Source organism: Nicotiana attenuata, unplaced genomic scaffold (assembly GCF_001879085.1).
Source record: "Nicotiana attenuata strain UT unplaced genomic scaffold, NIATTr2, whole genome shotgun sequence".
NCBI classification, from domain to species: domain Eukaryota; kingdom Viridiplantae; phylum Streptophyta; class Magnoliopsida; order Solanales; family Solanaceae; genus Nicotiana; species Nicotiana attenuata.
The window spans coordinates 134,003-156,118 of record NW_017670275.1 but is presented as its reverse complement, the minus strand read 5'-3'; the positions used below and the strand labels follow the sequence as shown (position 1 = coordinate 156,118).

The 22,116-nt window shown below is 37.6% G+C and overlaps 1 pseudogene; it reads left to right on the top strand.

Moving 5' to 3' along the window:
• Positions 1-5,109: 5,109 nt before the first annotated feature.
• LOC109237107 lies at positions 5,110-12,242 on the top strand (annotated as a pseudogene).
• Positions 12,243-22,116: the final 9,874 nt, after the last annotated feature.

The following is a 22,116-nucleotide window of genomic DNA, read 5'->3' as shown; positions in this document are numbered from 1 at the left end:
ATAAATCCTTATGCTTATGTGTAGCAAGTTTTTAATTCCCAAATCCAGTAAACTTTTTTCGGGTTTCCCGAAAGGGAAATCTCTCTCTTGTAAACATGTAAGTTATTTATTTAATCTAAATTATGTTTCTGGATATTACCCCTGTTTTTACAGTTTTATGTTATTATGAATAGCTTTATGTTTTTTATTCCTCAAATATTAGTTTGTAAATAACTAGACATGACTCTTAGTATATAGTTATCTTAACAATTTTGATGGATTAACCTATAAATGCCTAGGAGAAACCGGTTAAGTCAAACCTTAAATTACCCAAGAATGGGTAAATACGTTAACCGTGGCCAGGGTGAGGTTAAAGAAAAAAGAGTTAAGAAAAGTTGGGAAGAAGAGATGAAGGGATAATTTAAGTTCATAATTTTGATAATACTATAACAATATATGTTTATAGACAGACCAGTATGGTTGTTTCTGAGTTAGGCAGTCCTTTTGATTTAATTTAGGATAATTATTGGTTCTCTTGATGTTTGCTATAATCTTTAATCACTAGATATTTTTGGGGGTTTAATTGAACAAAAGAAAATTTAAAGGGGTCATTTGAGGGGGTGGGCAAATAGAAAAATGAGATAAGGCTATTTAGAGGGTTCTAGAACATGGGCAGCTGGCCCTATTTGGCCAGTACAAAATATTGAAACCAATTAAGGACAGCCGCAGTCTAATTCTGCTAAAGAAGATGCTCTTTGAGGGCTGCTTTCAAAGGGAATAATCCCTGACTTGGAGAGCACACANGCTATAGTGGGTAGGTAATTTTAAATTTACACTACCCTAAACTACTCCTAAGTAAATTATATTAATTTTACATTACTCGATTTTCTTTTTACTAATTATTATTCCATTATCTACAAATAATCTAAATACTGTCTGTAGATGTCCTAAATGTTCTTTAATATCCTTACTAAATACTAATATATCATCTACATATACTAAAACAATAGTAGTGGCAGACTATATAAAAACCTATCATGAAACAGACGCAGAAACAATGTATAAATATATGGAGACTTTCTTAGGAGAATCAACAAAAGGATTATGGGAAGCCTATAAGTCAGAATTTTCACAAGACTTTCACACCCTAATAGCAATGGGACCAAATCCTTATAATTTTACAAATAAAATACATAGTTTAATTACAGGCGAAGATCCAAATAGTGGATTAGTAGTATTACAGAAGAACGCTTTAATAAAATTAGAACAATTAAGTATAAGCAGTTGGTTTCATATAAAAAAGTTCTTAAATGATTTTTTTTATTGTACTATTAGTGGAAATGCTTTTGATCAAGATTTAGGTAAAAAATTATTTAATAAACTCCCAGGAGTTTTAGGAAGAGAAATAGAAGAACGATGGTATAAAAGAGATGGAGTAATACAAAATCCAAATGCAAAATGGTCTATAGGACACAAAATACAACATATAATGGAAATACTACAAGAAAAATGTACCCATATACAGATACAAAAACAACTAAAACAGAATAATATGAGTTTCTGTAGATCAACTGTGTATACAACACAAAGTTATGACAAGAATGAATATAAAAAGAAAAAATATAGAAAATATAAACCTCAATATAATAAAGGATATAATAGAAAAAATTATTATCTTAGAAAATCATCAGCTAGAAAACCATACCTAGATAAAAATAGACATGTTAGAAAGTATAGAACAGAAAGAAACTACAAAAATAAACTAGAATGTTTTACTTGTGGAAGTGTAGAAACTTAGCAAATACGTGTCCAAAAAGAATTAATAATAAAACAAGAAATTCACAATTAATAGAAGATTTTCAAGAAACTTTAATAAACGTAGACGAATATATGTCAGATAATGAAAGTATATACTCTATAGTAAGTGTAGATATAGAAGGAAAAACTCAAATAGACACCTCAGAATCAGAAGAAGAAGAATTAATAAATGATATGGGATTAGAAAAATTAGATTTAGAAGAAATACAAGCAAATACTTTTGTAAACATATCGGAAGAATGTACCCATAATTTTGAAAGGAATAAAGGATTGGATAGTAATCAGTGTTTTATATGCAAATGGTACCCTAGTAAAGATAAAAGAGCTAAATGTAAATTATGCTATCTAGAAGAATGTATTTTATATATAGAAAAGGAATTTGAAACAAAAATAAATAAAGAAGAAAAATACCAAGAGATAAATGATTCTATTCTGAATTTGAGAATAATAACGTTGGAAACCAGAATAAATGAATTAGAAAAAGAATACAAAAAATGGAAAAGAAAAAACAGAAATTAGAAGACAACAGAGAAAATATAACAGAAGTAGATGAAGAATTAATGAGTATAGAAAACTATGATACGCTGATATGTAATGAAGATAAAAGATTAAGTACAATAAAATTTTTAGCAAGAATCAAAATAGAAGATTACGAAATAGAAACGTTAGCTTTTAGATTCCGGATGTACAAGGTGTATAATAAATAAAAAGATAGTTCCACCAAATTTAATCAAAACCTTAGATAAGCCAGTTGCAGCTATGCAGATGGATGGAACCCACAATATATACAGACATTATGTAGATAAATCACAGATTAGCTTTATAAACACATGTTTAGATTTCTATAGACCTAGCTACAAGGTAGATAAAATTTGGGTGAGAGACTTAAATATAAATGTAGACTTTGTATTAGGATTAAGTTTCATATTACATAACAATGGTAGCTGCCTACTCAGCAGAGATGGAGTAATATTTTTAAAAAAATATTACACATACACCAGTCCAAATAATAGAAACTGCAACTAGGATAAGGACACGATTGATTGCAAACCAGAAAAACCTGCAAGAAAATCAGAAAGAATGTTGTAAAGAATGTAAAGATAAAAATACATGTTGTAAGATTAAAGGAGAATCTAAAACCTTAATACTGGAAGAAAATGAAGACAAAGATATATTAGAAAAAGACTATACTTTAATAGATATCGAAACAAAATTATATAATTTTAAAACAGGAATACAAAAAATAGGAATAATAAAAAATGAAAAGGATCTAGATAATATAATAAAAATATTAGATGAAATAGAAATAATAAGAGAAAAACCTTTAAAACATTGGGAAAACAATAAAGTTATGTGTAAATTAGATATAATTAATCCAGAATATATAATTAAAACAGCTTCAATAGAAGCTACAAATCAAGATTTAGAAGACTTTAAAATTCAAATTAAAGAACTCATGAATTTAGGAGTGATAAGGAGATCTACTTCTAAACATAGGTCAGCAGCCTTCATGGTTAGAAATCATAGTGAAATAATAAGGGGAAAAGCAAGAATGGTAATAAACTATAAGAGACTTAATGATAACACTAGAACAGACGGATATAAGTTACCTGATAAAACAGAACTGATAAATAGAATACAAGGAAAAAAGTTATTCAGTAAGTTTGATTGTAAATCAGGGTATTGGCAAGTAAAAATGCACGAAGAAAGTATTGAATGGACAACATTTACTTGTCCAGAAGGGCATTTCGAATGGTTAGTAGTGCCATTCGGACTAAAAACAGCCCCACCAATTTTTCAACGAGAAATGGATAGTATATTTGGAGAATATAAGAGATTTGTTTTAGTATATGTAGATGATATATTAGTATTTTGTAAGGATATTAAAGAACATTTAGGACATCTACAGACAGTATTTATATTATTTGTAGATAATGGAATAATAATTAGTAAAAAGAAAATGGAATTATGTAAAAATTATATAAATTTTCTAGGAGTAGTTTTAGGGGATGGAAAAATTAAATGACAACCCCATATAGCTAAAAAAGACTATGGAAATGCCAGATAAATTGGACAATACTAAAGAACTACAAAAGTTTTTAGGAATAGTAAATTATGCAAGAAATTTTATAAAAGACTTAGGAAAAATAGCAGGACCACTATATGCTAAGACAAGCTCTACAGGACAAAAACAGTTCAACACAGAAGACATTAAATTAGTACAAAAAATTAAACAAAAAATAAAAAATATTCCTGATTTAAATATGCCATTAGAAACAAACTACTTAATTATAGAAACAGACGGGAGCTTTAAAGGATGGGGAGCAGTTTTGAAGCAAAACCAAATAAACATAGTGATAAGTATACAGAAAAAATATGTACTTACCAAAGTGGTAAATATAGAGAAAAAGGAAATATGAGTAGTATAGATGCAGAAATATTAGCTCTAATCTACGGATTAAATAGCTTTAAATTATATATATTAAATAAACAAGAAGTAGAACTGACTGCGAAGCTATAGTTAAGTTTCACCAAAAGATAAATGCAAAGAATAGTAGTGGAAGAAGATGGTTAAATTTTATTGATACTATATCAATATATAATTTGGTTTTTGAACATATTAAAGGAAAAGATAATAATCTAGCAGATCAGTTAAGTAGGCTTAAAATTACTGTCAATTAATAAATATATTTTACATGTACAACATAAGACCACCAGTAACCAAGACTAAAGACAAGGGAAATGGCATTCAAGCCTCACCTCAGACAAATACTTGCAGACAGTATAAGGTAATCTTCATTTTAAGCCACAGTCTTTTGTAGAACAAACTAATATGGAAAGGATAAGTTTTGGAAAACATAATTTAATATTCTTTCCACCGTCAAACATATCATTCAGAGTTTTACCAGAATGTGTCATAGATAGACCTCAAAGATGTTTAATTGATAATTTATGGATAGCATATAATAAAAAAGACACTAAATATTTCATAAGGGCTCTTAATGCCTTAGGACAGTATTTTACAGACAAAAACCAAGAAAAAAGATTTAAATACTATGTAGTGTAGTTATACATGGTAAGACAAATGGTATTTTTCAGACATGGTTAGAAGTACTAGACTCTATTAAAGATTTTGAAAAACCGCTTTTTAAAGGTTTTAATAATTTCACTGAAGCATTAGACTATGCAAGAGGAATACTAGGACCAAACTACTATATCTCCCAAGCACTCAGACAAAACCCAGAAAACATCCCCCAATATAACATCCAAAAGGACAACGATAAGATAACATTCTGTGATCATTGCTCATCAATGACCGAAGCCTTCAAACGAATAAACCAGAAGAATGAGATCCTGGCACACGAAAAAACAAAACTTATGGAGCAAGTGAAGGTACTAGAACAGAGAGTACATGCATTAAAATTTGAATTGGCACAATCCCAGACTCAAGTTATTTGTCAACAAGACACGGAGATGAGTAGTCCAAATCAGAGTTCTCCATCTCAAGAAAAAATGGATGAGAAGGGTGTGCATTCCCCAATGAATGCAGCAAAATCTACTGTATCGGATAATGATACAGCTAGTCCGGTTCAAACGGTGACCGGTAAAGACACATCAAATCCGTTTATGGCTGTCACTTTGCAAAAAAGTGAAGATGAAGATTCATCAAGACGTAGACTACCTAGAACACTAACACACGGAGAAGCACTAAAAAGGAAAGGTATAATTTCTAAAAAGAAAAAAAAAATGAGAAAATAGAAGACATAATTAAACAGACATTAGAAAATTTCTTTCAAGAAAAAGAAAAACAAGACAAACATATGATTAAAAATCCCAGTCTTAATCCAAGTCCAGAAAGGTCTCAAAGCTCAGGAGAAGAAGATAATTACGAAGATGAAAACCACATAAATTATCAAGATGCTCAAGATCCATACGAAGATGATTCAGGAATGAATTTTGATTCAATAGCTCTACATAACTTAGATACGTAAAAAGAAGCAAGGCCTCAGAGAAACAAAGACAGGGAAAACCAAGAGCAATAATGCGTGAGACAATTGAAAAAGAAGAAGTGACATAAAGAAAAGAAGACATGACATAAAGAAAAGAAGATGTGATAAAAAGAAAAGCTACAAGACAAGTTGAATTTTTGAGTGGAAGAAGTAGCTACAGCACTAAGGGAATCTCTGCTCAAGCCATGTGAAGATGAGGCCCAATGAAGTACCCTACAAGGCTAGACAAGAAAGATTTCTGGAAATGTTTGAACTCCATTTTCAAATCCGCTTCAAAAACTTAGATATAAAAGGGGAAGAAAGAAGAAGACAAAGACAGAAGTACAAGAAAGAACACTCTCAAGAAAGACAAGCCACCCATACACTCTCCTTCATCACCCACTATTCTCCAACACCTTGTACTATACCTTTGTAAAATATTTCCTTATATGCCTTAGTAGTTCCTACCTCAAGCCTGTAAAATAAATAAATCCTTATGCTTATGTGTGCAAGTTTTTAATTCCCAAGTCCAGTAAACTTTTTTCGGGTTTCCCGAAAGGGAAATCTCTCTCATGTAAACATGTAAGTTATTTATTTTATCTAAATTATGTTTCTGGATATTACCCCTGTTTTTACAGTTTTATGTTATTATGAATAGCTTTATATTTTCTATTCCTCTATTATTAGTTTGTAAATAACTAGACATGACTCTTAGTATATGGTTATCTTAACAATTTTGATGGATTAACTTATAAATTCCTAGGAGAAACCGGTTAAGTCAAACCTTAAATTACCCAAGAATGGGTATATACGTTAACCTTGGCCAGGGTGAGGTTAAAGAAAAAAGAGTTAAAAAAAGTTAGGAAGAAGAGATGAACAGAGTAAAGAATTAAAAAAAAAGTATAGAAGGGGTAATTTCAGTTCATAATTTTGATAATATTGTAACAATATATGTTTATAGAATAAGAGAGAGAGAGTACCGAGTAGGATTTTACAACATAAGATTTAATCACAAAAAATATTTTTACTGTAAAAAATCCCCTTTTTACCTTATAAATTTTACCGTACCATAGAAACAAAAAAGAAATTTTTTAATGCCTATTAATTTAGGTAATAATAATAATCCAGAAATATTTGCTAGAAGTCTTACCTCAAGTTTAGAAGAATTTAAGCTAGACATAGAAACCGGATTTTATTCGATAATAGATTTAGCTGTACATTTTATATACGTAGAACAAAATAATAGAATTTGTTCAGACATATACAGAAAACAACTGCATCTGATAATTTTAATATTATCATATCATCAATCATACCATCTAAGAAGAAGATTATAATCTTAATAAAGACCTTAAGGCCACATATATATATGGCCTTAAGGTCTTTATTAAGATTATAATCTTCTTCTTACGTGACCCGTTAGCACCAGATGAATGACGCAAACTTGAGTGCCTGAAGTCACGAGAGAAGGATGCGAGTTCCTTCGGGGCAAAGGGCATACCTGAAATTTAGGTCATGTAGGAATGCAAAAACGGAACAAATAAAGACAACCCATCAAGCGAACAAGTCGCTAAGGCTTCCACTGACCGAGGCTTATAGCAAAGGGAAAGACGATTCTATCCAATCACAACCTCGCCATGTCTCTAATCAGGGGCTCCATCATGTTAGCCAATACGAAGAGTGGTTGTTCTGTTAATAGAGTATAATACTGCTAATGCACTCCACGATTCCGAATACACCTATAAACTCGCCTCAATCTTAGATTTTTCCTTTATATGCTTTAGTAGATAGAAAGACTCTTTGACGGGCTACTCCCCAAGCAGAACAACCTCACTGTCTCCCGAAGCAGCCTAGTCACACAATGCAGTTGGAGTTGGAGACGAGGATGGCACCGGGAATGCTTAGCCAGAATAGACCAAGCTAAACAAAGAGGAACCTATCCCAAGCGTAGCATTAGCTATTATATCTTCTCTACTGCTATAAAGGAATAATGAGAGAGAGAATGTAGAGAAGCACTTTTCGAAGAGAGAGAAAGAAACCTCCCTAACTCAGAAAGGCCCAGACTGCGCTGAGGAAAGAATGACACTTTACAAATAAGAAGAGGGGCAATGAGAGCAGGGAAAGAAAGCTAACTTAAAGGTAATTATTTCTCTAAAAGGCGACGCAAACGTGAAGGTAATTTTCCTTACTGGCACTGAAAACCTTCAAGGACAGGCGTAAAGCCTTCCTCACTGGTTGACAGAGACCCTATTCGATCGTATGGACCTATTCCCATTTATGGCACAGTATCCTAAGCAGTAAGGCTCTGTAGAGCTAGTCTCCCTTGAGACCTGCTGCCGCAAAAGCTCTTTTTGCTGCTCTTTCGCCTGTGGATTAAGCTGTAGAAGGCAAGCAAGCAAACCTTGGCAACTGGCAATTTCAAGGATCAGGGGAGGTTTGAAATGGTTATCTCGGCCGGGAATCAAGCCCCAACACAAAGAGCTGTGAGCCAGGTTGCTTTGCTTTATCGGATCAATCAGTGTGCAGTGGGCAAGCTCTTTCCCAAGTCGCTGAGTTGTTTAACAGAGGGAAGGTCAAAGAGCTGTAGGGATAAGAGTGTTCTCAGTCTTAGCATTCTGAGACAAAGCCAGGGTGTCGAACTAAAGAATCTCAACATTGGCCATAAAAACGTGAGGGGTCTAAAACTTGAATTTCTGCTATATCAACCTTCCAAACCAAAAGGGGACTCCGCTCCTACCGCTAAAGCATTGTTTCGGTCCATGCTTCCAGAAGAGTTGGTGCAAAAGTCATTGTAGTCCAAATAGCGTATTTCCGGTTAGGGGCCTAAGACTCAATAAAGCAATTGTAGCGGCCCTTACTCTATCTACTTCTTTCTCTTCCCAGGAATGAACAATTGGATAATAAAAGGATTTTTATATATATATATATATAAATGATCGCCGTTATGGGAAAGAGTATATTACAGCATTTCTAATTCGTGAATTTATAATGATCGCCGTCTTCTGCATGCTGGATCTTCTACTATTCTATGTTCTTCCCGAAAGTGTGCTAATCCCTATGTTGTGCGGAGCTGAGTATCTTCTATTCGCTGGGATAAAGCCTTTCCTCTGCAGGGGCCTTGTGCAGTAAACCCCCTACGGGCGGTCGTCCGTCGTCCTAAAGTAGTCCCCGCGAAGCTTTCGGGAAGAGGGGTAGTCTTGTGTGTAAGCATAGCATTTCTGGTCGAACCCGCCCAACCCAACTAAGAAGAACCGAACCTGACAGACACATCTTTTTCCTTTTGGGAGGGTACTCCGAGTAGTGGGTACCTCGTAGGACCTCGACCCGCCTACTCGGGTCTTGTATGGATATGCAGGAAGGGGTGCTCCTAGGTGTGTGTAGGGGTTGTGTTTGTTCGCGAGAAAGGATTCCTCGTCAAGTAAGTTTGGGGGGTGTGGACACACTTGCGCGAATTCGGGTAACGGCTACAAGGGAGAAATCGAAAGGAAACTGTACCCGACCAGGGATGGACGTAAACTCGTAAGCTACCGAAGGTAGGGATAATCGTCCAGGTCTTATTGTGAAAGAAAAAAGCCGCCCCGCCACAGCAGACGGGTTGCTTCCTCTGTCGTCGCCGGGGAGCTCTTGGCGAGGAGACCTTAGGATAAGTTGCTAAAACAAACGGGATGGGAGGATCGACCCGTTCAGATAATTCCGAAGAAAGACTGTTGGCAGCAGGTAGAGAGATTTTTTTTTCCTCTTCAAAACACAAGGAAATGCGGGCAGGGTAGAGCTCGGCAGAGGGTTCGAGAATAGGGTAGGGTCCTGTCCTTAAGATTCAGATAAGAAAAGAGTTCCAAACCTTTATGCATGCACCTCCGTACAAGTGCTGCATACAAGTTCCGGCCAGGATGATTGAGAAAGATTCAACCAATTTGAACCGCTCACATCACAATAGTAGTAGCGTAAAGGCCGTAAGTCGGGGGGCGGCCATAACATAAGGCTATTACTTTCACACCTCTCTATCTATAGATAGAGAGAGATCCGCTGCGTGAGCAACCCGACTGTGCCTTACATGTGCTCTACAGGCCGCACGTAATCTTTCTTCCCAACGAGCCCTTTTTTTTATTTGGAAGACGGGCATTGCGTTCGGTTCGAAAGGCATGGTTTTCAGTATGTCTCCAGATAGGGCCCCACTAGTCCGGCTAGCTAGTGAGCGGTTCTTTCGGGCGGGAAGCAGGCCGGGCCCTACGGGCGGGCATCTCCCGCAACGCAAGCACCATTGTTCGACACCACCCGAGAAGCAAAAGATTCGTCAGTCCAGGCTGAAAATACATGCATAGATAGTGGTTTAATGCCAAGGCCGACGACGGAAGCTCGGGACGGAGCCGTATGAGGCGGAAGTCTCACGTACGGTTCTCTGAGAAGGGAGTGGCTACCTACTGGAGCTTCGACCAAGCACCACCGGTCAATTCCGCTTTGGGGCCACCCCTGACTCTACCATTATTATAGGGGTATGGGGTTCGAGACAAAGAAAGATCAAGGCAGCATATCAGTTGTTCCTTTATACTTTACTTGGATCTGTTTTTATGCTATTAGCTATTCTGTTGATTCTTCTCCAAACAGGAACAACCGATTTACAAATCTCATTAACCACAGAATTTAGTGAGCGGCGCCAAATCTTTCTATGGATTGCTTCTTTCGCCTCTTTCGCCGTCAAAGTGCCTATGGTACCAGTTCATATTTGGTTACCCGAAGCTCATGTAGAGGCACCTACGGCAGGATCCGTCATCTTGGCAGGAATTGCTTTAAAATTGGGAACCTACGGGTTTTTAAGATTTTCAATACCCATGTTTCCCGAAGCGACACTTTGTTCCACTCCTTTCATTTATACTTTAAGCGCGATTGCTATAATATATACTTCCTCGACCACTTTAAGGCAGATCGATCTTAAGAAGATCATTGCTTACTCCTCAGTAGCTCATATGAATCTGGTGACTATTGGTATGTTTAGTCGGGCGGCGGCCGTTAGGTCACCTATTTTGAGTTATGGACACACAAGGCCAAAACATGTGTGCCGGGCGCGCGACCCATCAACCTACTAGCAATGGGGGAGAAAGCATAGCATGTCGCAATAAAAGCTTGATTCGAGGCGTCAGCAAAACACTGCCGTCTGTTCCAAAAACAAAAGCCCCTTAGCGCCCCGGGACGGGAGTGGGGGACGGCCCTACGCGCAGGCAACAGCAGCACCGGCTCTACGAAGTCAGAATCGAATCTTTCTGTTGGCTTTCCCAATTCATTCGTGAATAATAATTCAAGGGCGTGAAGCGAGTACTTCTAGCTGCTTCGCCTGCTTCTTATTATGGCGGCTATGTTTTCGTGGCGAAAATGAACGAAAAGCGAGATGAGCGTGCTATTTTCAAATCGATTGATAGATAGCCTGATCTGTTCTGATAGATCGAAAGAGATAGAGAGGGAATCTCTCAAGAATAAGGGGAAATCTCCTATCTCTATCTATTGATGAGACAACTATCTATTCTTGATCCATCAGAAAGAAATCGATATGTATCTGATGGAGTCTACATCGTACGTAGAGCGCCCAAGCGCTTTTTAGGCCAGCTCAGTTCTCTTATCCATCGGTCCAATGCACTGGGCTCATCTCATGGAGGGAAAAGCCAAAATGTAGTTGTCTTGTTCGCCGCCTCGACGCATTCCCTTCTCTCCCCGGTATCGTCCCACACAGAAAGAAAGAGCGCAGAGCCCCGGCCCGACCTGTAGGTCCGCTAACGTAAAGCGAGGAGTTGAGCCTGAACTGGCGAACCGAAGTCACTTTCGGAACCATACTTCCTACAGCTAACATGTGTCCAGTCCAGCGGGAACGCGCAGCGCAAACGAACCTGAGCTGCTATACCGAATCCCCCGCTGGCCATCGGGGACCGAGTGGTAAGGCCATGATCCGCAGGGGAACAGATCACTCATTCTTCCATTGGGGACAGGTGCACGAACGACAACTCCAAACGTCACACATCCGCCGCCTACCTACCGTTTAGGTGGCACCAGCGAGATCCAGCTAAGGTAAGGAACTTCGTGTCGCGGCTGCTCCACTCCGCTGCGCTGCGGTCTCATGAACTGAACTTCGTTGCCTTCCCGCGCGCGAAGCGAATGGGCGCTGTGCCGTGGGTCAGTTTCGGGGTGGGGAGCGAAGAGAGACCAGAAGAATGATTCATTTGGATCGACGAGCTTTTTCAGCCCAAAAACAAAGAATCAATGGAATGTCTGTCTATCCATGAACATCTATTCTATCTGTATATCTAGGGGATCTCTCTATACATATAGATTTTTTTTATGGAATGATATGATCGGCTAGCCGTAGCCGCATATCAGCTACGCTCAATGCGGGATTTCTGTTGGATCAGATCTTTTGGGAAGCTTTTGGACCTAGCGAAAAGGGCTCTAAGCCTTCACGCAAGCAAGCGCGAGAGAAGCGGAGCACGAAGCTACCGCTTCCCCCGACCGACTAAAATACAACAGTCGCGACCTACTTTGATTCAAAAGAAAGGCGAAGGGTTTGGCAACAAGCAAACGGCTTTCTATCATAGTTGCAAGGGTTCCAAACCTTAACTACTTAAGTACCAAAGGCTGCTTTCGGTTGGTTTCATAATGGGGCTGTTCACTACAAGCTATCAGCGCTCAGCGCTGTCTTAGATTGAACGTTGACTTATCTTATTGCCGTTCAATCTCTAAGGCGGGTTTCCGCTGAGAACGGAATAGTGTTCGTGTCCAAAGGTGAACAAAGCCCTAGCTTCTAGAGTTCGCTGCTTTTCCCAGGCCGGAGAAGGGCTTATACTGCTCGCCTTTGTTTGATATGTTCATTCAGCACCAATACAAACTAAAACTACACCAAAGTGGAAGGGCCAGTATAGAAGCTAGAAGTAGCTAGCCTATAGTAGTCGGCCTAACCAAAGCCTCACGACAACATAAAATTAGCCTTATGAATTGAATCTTAAGTAGGGGGCTTAGCCCGCCCGCCTACCAATCAAAGAGGCTGAGAGTAAGCGTAAGCTCACCCGGAAGCTCGAAGAGCTTCCCTTCATTCGCTTCGCGGGAGCCGCACAGCACATAGCTGGAAGTCAGAGGGCCCATACTACCTGCCTAACCCTTCGCTCCGAGGGACCGTAGATCGGAAAGCGCCTTCTAAACCACCCCATTCATCCAAAAGAGAAGGGAAGGGGCCTATGTATTTGCATGACCCCTGCAGATTTAACCCTATCTATACCCGGAGCCACTCCCCTAGCGGTCCTGCCACCACGCCGCAGAACGGGAGCTCGTGTGGAACCTTTTATTCTGGCGTAACAGCGGTAGAACGTAACAAAATATTACGGCCGCCTAACATAGGGGACGGAGGTACGGTAAACTCGGCCAAAATATGAGACCCGAAGGGCCCGGCGCGCACAATCCTATCCTATCCGAGTCCGAGTTTACCCCTTGCACTTCGGACAGCCGTCCGTAGCATCATAAGGAGGACCCCCCTTTCGAGGTACAAAAAGAGTACGGTNAAACAACTGCATCTGATAATTTTAATATTATCATATCATCAATCATACCATCTAAGAAGAAGATTATAATCTTAATAAAGACCTTAAGACCATTTATATATATATATATATATACATATATATATATATATTAAAAACTCAATACATAGTCATAGTAGATTCATAAACTAAAACAAGCAACATCTATTCTTCTTCAGGTTTGAAATAAAGCCCCAAAGTGAAGCTTGAAGGAATTGGAAAACAAAAAATAGAGCAAAAAAAGAAAGATGAAGAGAAGAAGAACTGAAGAACAAAAAGAAAGACAGAAGTCAGATCAGAGCAAAAACAGAGCAAAAGAAAAATAGAAAAGAAGAAGAAAAAGGAAGAAAAAACATAGCAAAAATAGACTATGTGTTGTTGACTGCTACTCGATCAAAAACATAGCCAAAAAAAGGAAGGGAAGAAGAAGAAAAAGGAAGAAAGAAAGAAAGGAGAAAGAAGAAAGAAGACCGAATAAAGAAGAAAAAGAAAGAAAAAAAAAAGAAGGAAACTCGAAGAAGAAGAGAAGCATACCTGGGTCGAATTGGATGAAGAAGAAAATGACAGAAACTCGAGATGTGGCTGGGTCGACCATTGTGGCTATGGCTGGAGAAAGAAATCGATGTGGCTGCTTAGCTGTTTGAAGCATGAAGAAGAAGGAAATGTCTGAAAGACCAAAGCCCTAATCGCGAGTCGTTTTCTTTAATCCCTGCGTTATTTCTTTTTTTTTTTTAAAAAGCGACGCTACAGTCGCCTCTCGCTACACAGGCAAAGGCGAGCATTATTTGTAAAACGCAACGCAACACAGCAGAAAAGCGATGGAGGCTCGAACCGCTACGCCTCATGCTATTAGCGCTGAGCTGAGCGCTATTTACAACACTGCTCTTAGGTGACACTTTGTGCAAGCACTAAGGTTTACAGGCTTTATCTTGAGTACAACAATGTTCAATAATTAATACATATGCTAAAGTACACATTAATCTCTATGGGTGTGGCTCCCATAGACGACAAGATGCGGGAAGCGAGGCTTAGATGGTTCGGGCCCGTGCGGAGGAGAAGCCAAGATGCCCCGATTAGGAGGAGTGAGCGGTTGGCTTTGACGGGTATGAGTATAGGTAGAGGGCGGCTTAAGAAGTATTGGGGTGAGGTGATAAGGCAGGACATGGTGCGACTTCAGATTTCTGAGGACATGGCTCTTGATAGGAAGGTATGGAGATCGAGCATTATGATTCAAGGTTAGGAGGGACTCAAACGTTTTTCTTCCTTCGTACCAGGGGTGGGGCTAGTCTTTAGGGTATTGTCTAGGATTATTAGTGGTGTATGTTGTGTCCACACTATTTTTTCATTTTTTCATAGTACTGTGGCATTATTACTGGTTGTTGTTATTGCTTTTCCATCTATTTTGTTTCCTAAGATGCTTATATTATTTTTTCTGATTTTTGTTGGTGTCACATATTCTATTGTCTATTTTCTTCTTCTTGAGCTGAGGATATCTAGGAAACAGGCTCTTTACTCCTCCGGGGTAGGGGTAAGGTTTACGTACATTCTACCCTCCCCGGACCGCACTTGTGAGATTTTACTGGGATGTTGTTGTTGTTGACATTAGTAATTATAAAGTAAAAAAAAATTAGTGCTTCGTGTGCAGATGATCGGGAGAAGACGTGGACAATTTACTAGTGCACTGCCATGTTGCACCCGAATTGGGGTCAGACTGTGTTGAACTGAAATCACGCTTTAATTCTACTTCACACTTAAAGCCCTGCATATCCTTGGAGCCTTTATATCATTTGCCTTTAAGAACACTGCTCCCACTTTATTACCCTTGTTAAGTTAGGCAAGCACTGGCTAGGGCCGTAAACTGCATCTGCATCACTTTTTCTTTAGAAGTTTGTGTCCTCTAAAGCCATAGTTCGAAATATTCATTTTATTGTCTTCATAGTCCCAATTCCTACATGAGACATTACGATATACTCCCTTCGGTCCAAAATAAGTGATTTTTTGGTCTTTTTCTTGTGGTCCAAAATAAGTGATTTTTCCAAATTTCAAGAATGAATTAATTATTTTTTTCCTACATTGTCCTTAGAGTAAATAGTGTTGGAATATGTGTTATGAGTGTTTATGTGAGATAGTAAAGGTTAATATGGTCAATTTTGCTAATTAATGCTAAAAAGTGGATTTCTTAATCTGTGTGAAAACATTCAAAAAATCACTTATTTTGGACCGGAGGGAGTAATTACAAATCTATTAGAGCTCAGTTAGAAGGTAAGTAAAGAGGAAGTTCTTTGAAAACATTCAGTACTAATGTTTTATAGGTATTCATGCCTATCCGCAGAAGAGTGCGAAAATATTTATTTATTGAAATGTGTCTTAGTTTGTACCATAAACTCTTTCCTCGCGTTTCTATTAAGCCACCTAATTAAAAACATAGGCATTGCATAGAATGCTATCATTATTCCTCTCTCAACAACATACAATGCCAGAATTAAGCTTAAGGGATAGGTTACTTCTAATCCTGCTGCTATCATCTCCAAAAAACGCAATAATCACAAATTAAAAAGTAAATGTATTTCACAATGCAATGTTAACAATAAACATCGCAGTGAACGTTTCACTAACACATTTTCAGGGAAATCAAAATTTTACCTTATATACACATTCAGAGAGCACCATGCAACAAAGGATATCCTGCAAATCAGCAACAGATTCAGCCTGAACAGCAAGACAGAGTTCCTGAAGTTGCTTCTTCCTTCTCTCGTACTCTTCCGGAATTAGTTTCCTTTGCTCTCTGGCATCCGCCCAAGGCCACCGCACAACCATTTTCCACTGCTGTGGCCACGTTATTTTCAGGATCTTTGATTTTTGGCCTCTGATCCATGATTCTACTCTCCGTTGTAAAGACTCCATTGTCCAGTAACACTAATCACGCTCTAATTAACCGCCCGGGACAACGGCGTCTCTGTTTCTAAAATATCTCGGCGGTTTGTGGTTACGATTGGCGTGCAAAGTAATGGGGATGCCGAATAAATATATTACTTTAACAGCTTGTTTGGATGGTGTTCTCCAATGTATCATATTGTATTGTTATTGTATTGTGAAATTTATTATTCCGGAACAATGAAAAGTCTCCTTTTTTAAACAATTGATTTGGTGTGGTGGGATTGTTTCCTATTTTTTTTTCAATTATATCCTAACTTATTACTCCACAATTTTATTTTATCATTTACCTTTTTTTCTATTTTAACTCCAAATCTCCAACCAATAACCTACTATGTTTTTTTCCAAAACTTCTGCCGCCAATGTTAAAGGTGTTTTGCCGCCTCCTATTTTATTTTTTCTCCTAATTTGCTTTTAACTCAATTCTAACTAGATGTGGTTCTTTGTTTTGCCTTCTTCTGTCTCGCTCCTTTGTTCTACTTTCTTAAGGTGTTTTGCCTTCTTGTGTTTTAAATTATTTTTATGCATAATTTTTTATAAATTTAATATTTAAATAATTGAGGGTATTCTAGTAAACTTATCAATTACTGTACAGTCAAACCAAACAGCAAAATATTATTTAACAATAACAAACAATACAATCTATCCAAACATTGTATTCATAAAACAATACGATACAATACAATACAATACAATACATTATAAAACGATGAGGAACAATGATCCAAACAGAGTGTAAAGCATATGCCTAAAAGTAATAACGTTTGTCGAATAAGCGAAAAAGAAAAAGTATATTTTTCTCCCGAATTTTACTTAAGGAATTTTCTCATAGTTATTAAATTTGTTTTTTTTTTAGATGTTCTCTGCATCTTCTTTTCTAGATCTTTCTACTTTGTGTCTTTTGATCTCTTTACCGCTACGTTTCAATTCACTTGTCGGCTTCTATAATTGTAAAATGATGTTCGGTTATAATTCTAGTATATTTTATGATATTACTTGCTCTACATTTTGAGGATTTAATGATAAATTATGTGACGTTTGAGCTTAATTAGTCTTAAGTCAAGCGCGTTGTGCGTGCACCCAACTCAATTAATATAAAATTTTAAAAATTATATAAATATTTTATTGAAGTTTTGTATTTGAGTTATAGAAAAAAGCTAAGAAAGTGAAGGATGTTGAATTAATTAGTGAATAGCAATTTAATCAATTTGACTCTTTACATTATAATATAATTGATCTCTTATTTTTTGATTTTTTCCGCTGCCGATTCTCTTCCCAAGGGCACAAGTTATGTACCCTATTATGTCAATTTGAAAATTAATTTATGATGAATTAGTAAAAGAATTGAATTGGATTATTTTGCTAATTAGTTAATTCAAAGATTTAATTATTTATCACATAAAAAAAATACTTTATTCTCTTGTTGATTTGAATTGTTAATGCTAGCTCACGCCAAATTTAAAATATTCAGTAAGTATTATTTTTTCCAATCATATTCTATTTTTAAATGGTAAATCAATGATCACTATTTTATTTTTGAATTATTGTGTTTAAAGAATCGTTAATATTATTAACTTTTCTCAACAACTACTCTCTCTCTCTCTCTCTCTCTCTATCTCTCTCTCTCTCTCTCTCTCTCTCTCTCTCCAACTATTTTCATAGTTATATGTTCGAAGTATTGAGCATAGTTTTCAAATACTATATCACAACCCAATTGGAGGGCCATGACTAGCACCCGAGCCATACCTGCCGAGCACCCACGTACATTTTATCTAACCTTTCTTATTATCTATAAGCGCCGACGAGATCAACATAAATGGTAGACATGAATCATGAACAACCAACAATGGCAGATAATGGCAAGAACATACATAACATGGGCCGACAAGGATATCATGAAGCTATATATAAGGTACAAGCTGACAAGTTGCCATGAGAGGCTATACAACAAAAATTAGCCAACAAGGCAATCCAAACTATACATGAGTCGACACCTGTCTATGAGCCTCTAAAGGAACATAAGTGCTGCAACATTACCGGAACAAGGCCCCAACATACCTACAACGTCTATAACAAAAGTGCATATCAAGACAACGCCAAGTCCGGAGAAGAGATGTCGCCAATAACCGCAGAGCTGGGCAGCCTACTGTGGTGGGGGAGCTGCAGGACCTGCAGCCCGACATGCAGCGTCCACAAGTAAAAGGGACGTTAGTTCGAATAAAGTACCGAACATGTAAGGCAGGAAAGTATAATAAGAACAGTAATGTAACCAGGGATAAAGAATATCCAACCCGTAACATCCGAGTGGCTCTGAGGGCGACTGACATGAAATGCATGATATATATATATACACACACACACACACACACACACATCTAAAAACATACGCCTCTGTGGGCATCATCATATCGTACTCGGCCGTAATAGACTCGTAAAAGTGTACTAGTCATCATAAGGCTCGGTAGAATCGTACCCGGTCACGTGGAGCTCGATAAAACCCAACTAATTAGTGGTTGCACAATAGGTGTCGTACCCTGCTGATTATAGCGCGGCTCGGTAGAGTATAACAGGTACATATATATAATGCATGCTGGACTCATTGGAATCGCATTCTGAACCTTTCGGAGTGACGTAAGGTCGGTAACCTCCGTACACGTTATTAGGACTAACTCTACGTCATGGATCTTATAAGAATCAGGAAGTACCAACAACATTTATAACATAAGAATAAGAGAAGTAACATCAACATCAATTATTCCATAAGAAGGGAAACAATGTAAGTACGGCTAGTTTCTAAGAGTGGAGTATCTTTAGAAGTTCGTTCATTACATTATGTATAATCGGAGTCATGTAAAAAAAGGAAAGCGATAGCCTCACATACCTTGTATATACTGCCCAACCTCAAGCTATGCAAATGTCACGACTCCTTAGTCTACAACAAGAGAAATGATATTGTCGTTATCATTTAAGCGTCGTAACTATTATATATCGACCGCAACATATTTTACGATGAAACGGACAGCACCTCCCCTATTCATATGACTTCCCACAAGTTAAAACCATCACCAAACAACCCAAACAATATCAATAACAATCATATTAAGCCTCCCAAAATAGTCCACCAACCAACAACATTACTAACAAGCCTTTCGATAGATATCTCACAAGTTCTAGCTTCAACGACTTAGACGCAACTTGGATAATCTTAAATATATGTAGAATAAGAGGTTCCTTACCTTTAAACAGAATAACAACTCCAATTTGACCTTAATTTACTATGAATTATTCTTCCAGTGCTGGCACAAGAACAAGGAAGCGAAACTAGCAATCTGATGTTCTAAACGTCAATACCACACAAGAAGGGGGTGATTTGTGTGGTACCCAATTTTCGATCTAGAAGAACCTGGTTCTTCTAGGTGTTCTAACTACTACTGTTTGCGGAATTAAAAGTACAGAAAATAAAGAACAAAGAGATTTTTACGTGGAAAACACCTGGCTCAAAAGGTGAAAAACCACGACCTACTACTCAGTAGGATTTTCCCAAACTTCCACTAAAATCACTGAGCCAAAACAGCATTTACAAAAACTCTTTGTAAACCCAAGGATTAACTCTAATCCCAGTGTAGCACACAGCCTCAACTGTTGCGACACCTTCAAGTTAACTCTAACTTGAATACTCAAAGTACCTAATACAATTGCTTCTATGAAAGCTGGAAAGGTACAACTTTAAACCACCTACTACAATTGAACTAGAATAAGAGTAAACACAATGAACTGGTTCTTCTATCTCGTTCAAGTAGCTTCAGGAGTGCACACTTAAATCTCACATAAATTGCTTGCAAAATTGCCTAGCTCTTTTGCTCTCAATTTAGTTTAACTTCTGCGTATGTGCAATACCTGTAAAGGAGAACAATCACTGTTATTTAATGAGTTAGTAATCAGAGTTTGATTGAGACTCAATTGCTGATCTTCCATCGAAGTTGAGTCCTTGAACAATACAAACTCCAAGCCTATCCTTTATCCGGATTGTGTCCTCTTCCCATAAGGATACTTTCTCTCCTCATCCAATATACAACCTTTTCGATTAGTTTAGGAGATATTGCTGCTTGATCACTGAGACTTATCTCCTTCACGTATATCTCACATGTCTAGGTTGATAAATACTGTGCCTCATATGATGGACCTGGTCCATGACTGAGTTCATTTGTCATTTTTCAAAACTTCACCTGAACTTGGGCCAACACAATCAATTCGGGTTTTTCGGCTCTAAAATCACTTTGGAAGACTTGAAATCACCTAGGATTGAATTAAAAACTTGAGAGATTATCTTATAGAACTTAAACCACTTAAAACAACCTCTCACACGAGCTAGAACCACACAAAAATCAGCAACAACAAGAAGAATAAGAAACTTACTAGAGCCACGAGATTCTCGACACTTGATTTGTGTTGTTTGCCCTTTGTTTGGGTCTTGGATCATGAGAGAACCTTGAGAGAGAGTTTTTAGAGAGCTGCTTGCGCAGTCTCGCAAAAACGGGAATATCTCTCTACTCCAACGTCGTATGGACAAACGGTTTAATGCATTAGAAACTAGACCCATACATCTTCAATTTGGTGGGTAGATAACCCCGTAATTTCAAGTAAATTGGAGAAAATCTTAGTAACATTTGACCTACAGTTTAAGTAAAATTATGAACGTAAGTTGCGACAACTTTTGTTTCATAACTCATTTGACTTCAAGACTTATGATACATGTATTATATGATTCAAATACCTTAAAACACGACCTCCTAAGACTATTAAGCACCTCTAGTTTTACCCGAAAAATGGGTTACAACATCATTGATTCGTTTAACTTCTAATACTTGTTGACCACTCTATACACCCTTGACCAATAAGATTAACTTCTTATCAGCTCAAAGATAATCTCTTCTCAGATTTACGTCGACTAACTTACGGCGGGATCTAACATACGCGAATATGGATTGTAACACCCTCCACTCATAGGAACATTCGTCCTCGAATGTAAGGGTTTATGGTGAGTCTAACTCATCATGGATTCCGACGGAAATTTCCGGCCGAGTTTCCCCTATAAGATGGACACTACCCAAACTTGCAAGCAGTTAAACCCAACCTATGTCCTCACAAGGCTATACAAAGCATTATGGATATGTACATTATTTGCATATCACCATTGTGTATTAAGGAAGAGTATTCTCAAGTTATTGCTTACCTCATAGAGTCGTTAGCTTCTATTGCGTCTTGCATTCCCCTGATATCCTCGTTATCTTCAATCTGGAATATATAAAGGTATTTAGACTTCATCTCCTCTTCTGCTTCCCATGTCATTTCTTCTGTATTTTTGTTCCTCCACAATACTTTGACGGAAGCTCGCTTGCGGACTTGTCGATCTAATATAGTCACTGACACTTCTTCATATGATAGATCCTCTGTAACGTGTACATCTTTGATAGGGATAACCCGAGAAGGGTCTCCAATACATTTCCTCAATTTAGATACACGGAATACCGGGTGGACAAATTCCAATTCGGATGCCAATTTTAACTTATAAGCAACCTGTCTAATTCGTCGAAGAATCATGTATGAACCGATATACCGCAGACTCAGCTTACCCTTCTTCCCAAAATGCATACACCCTTCATTGATAAATCCTCAGGAAAACCCAATCACCAACCTCAAACTCCATATCACGACGTTTGACATCAGAATAAGACTTTTGCCTGCTTTGCGTCGTCCTCGGTCGTTCTTGTATCACTTTCACCTTTTCAATGGTTTGGTGAATCAAATCTGGCCCATATAATTCTGTTTCACCTACTTCGAAT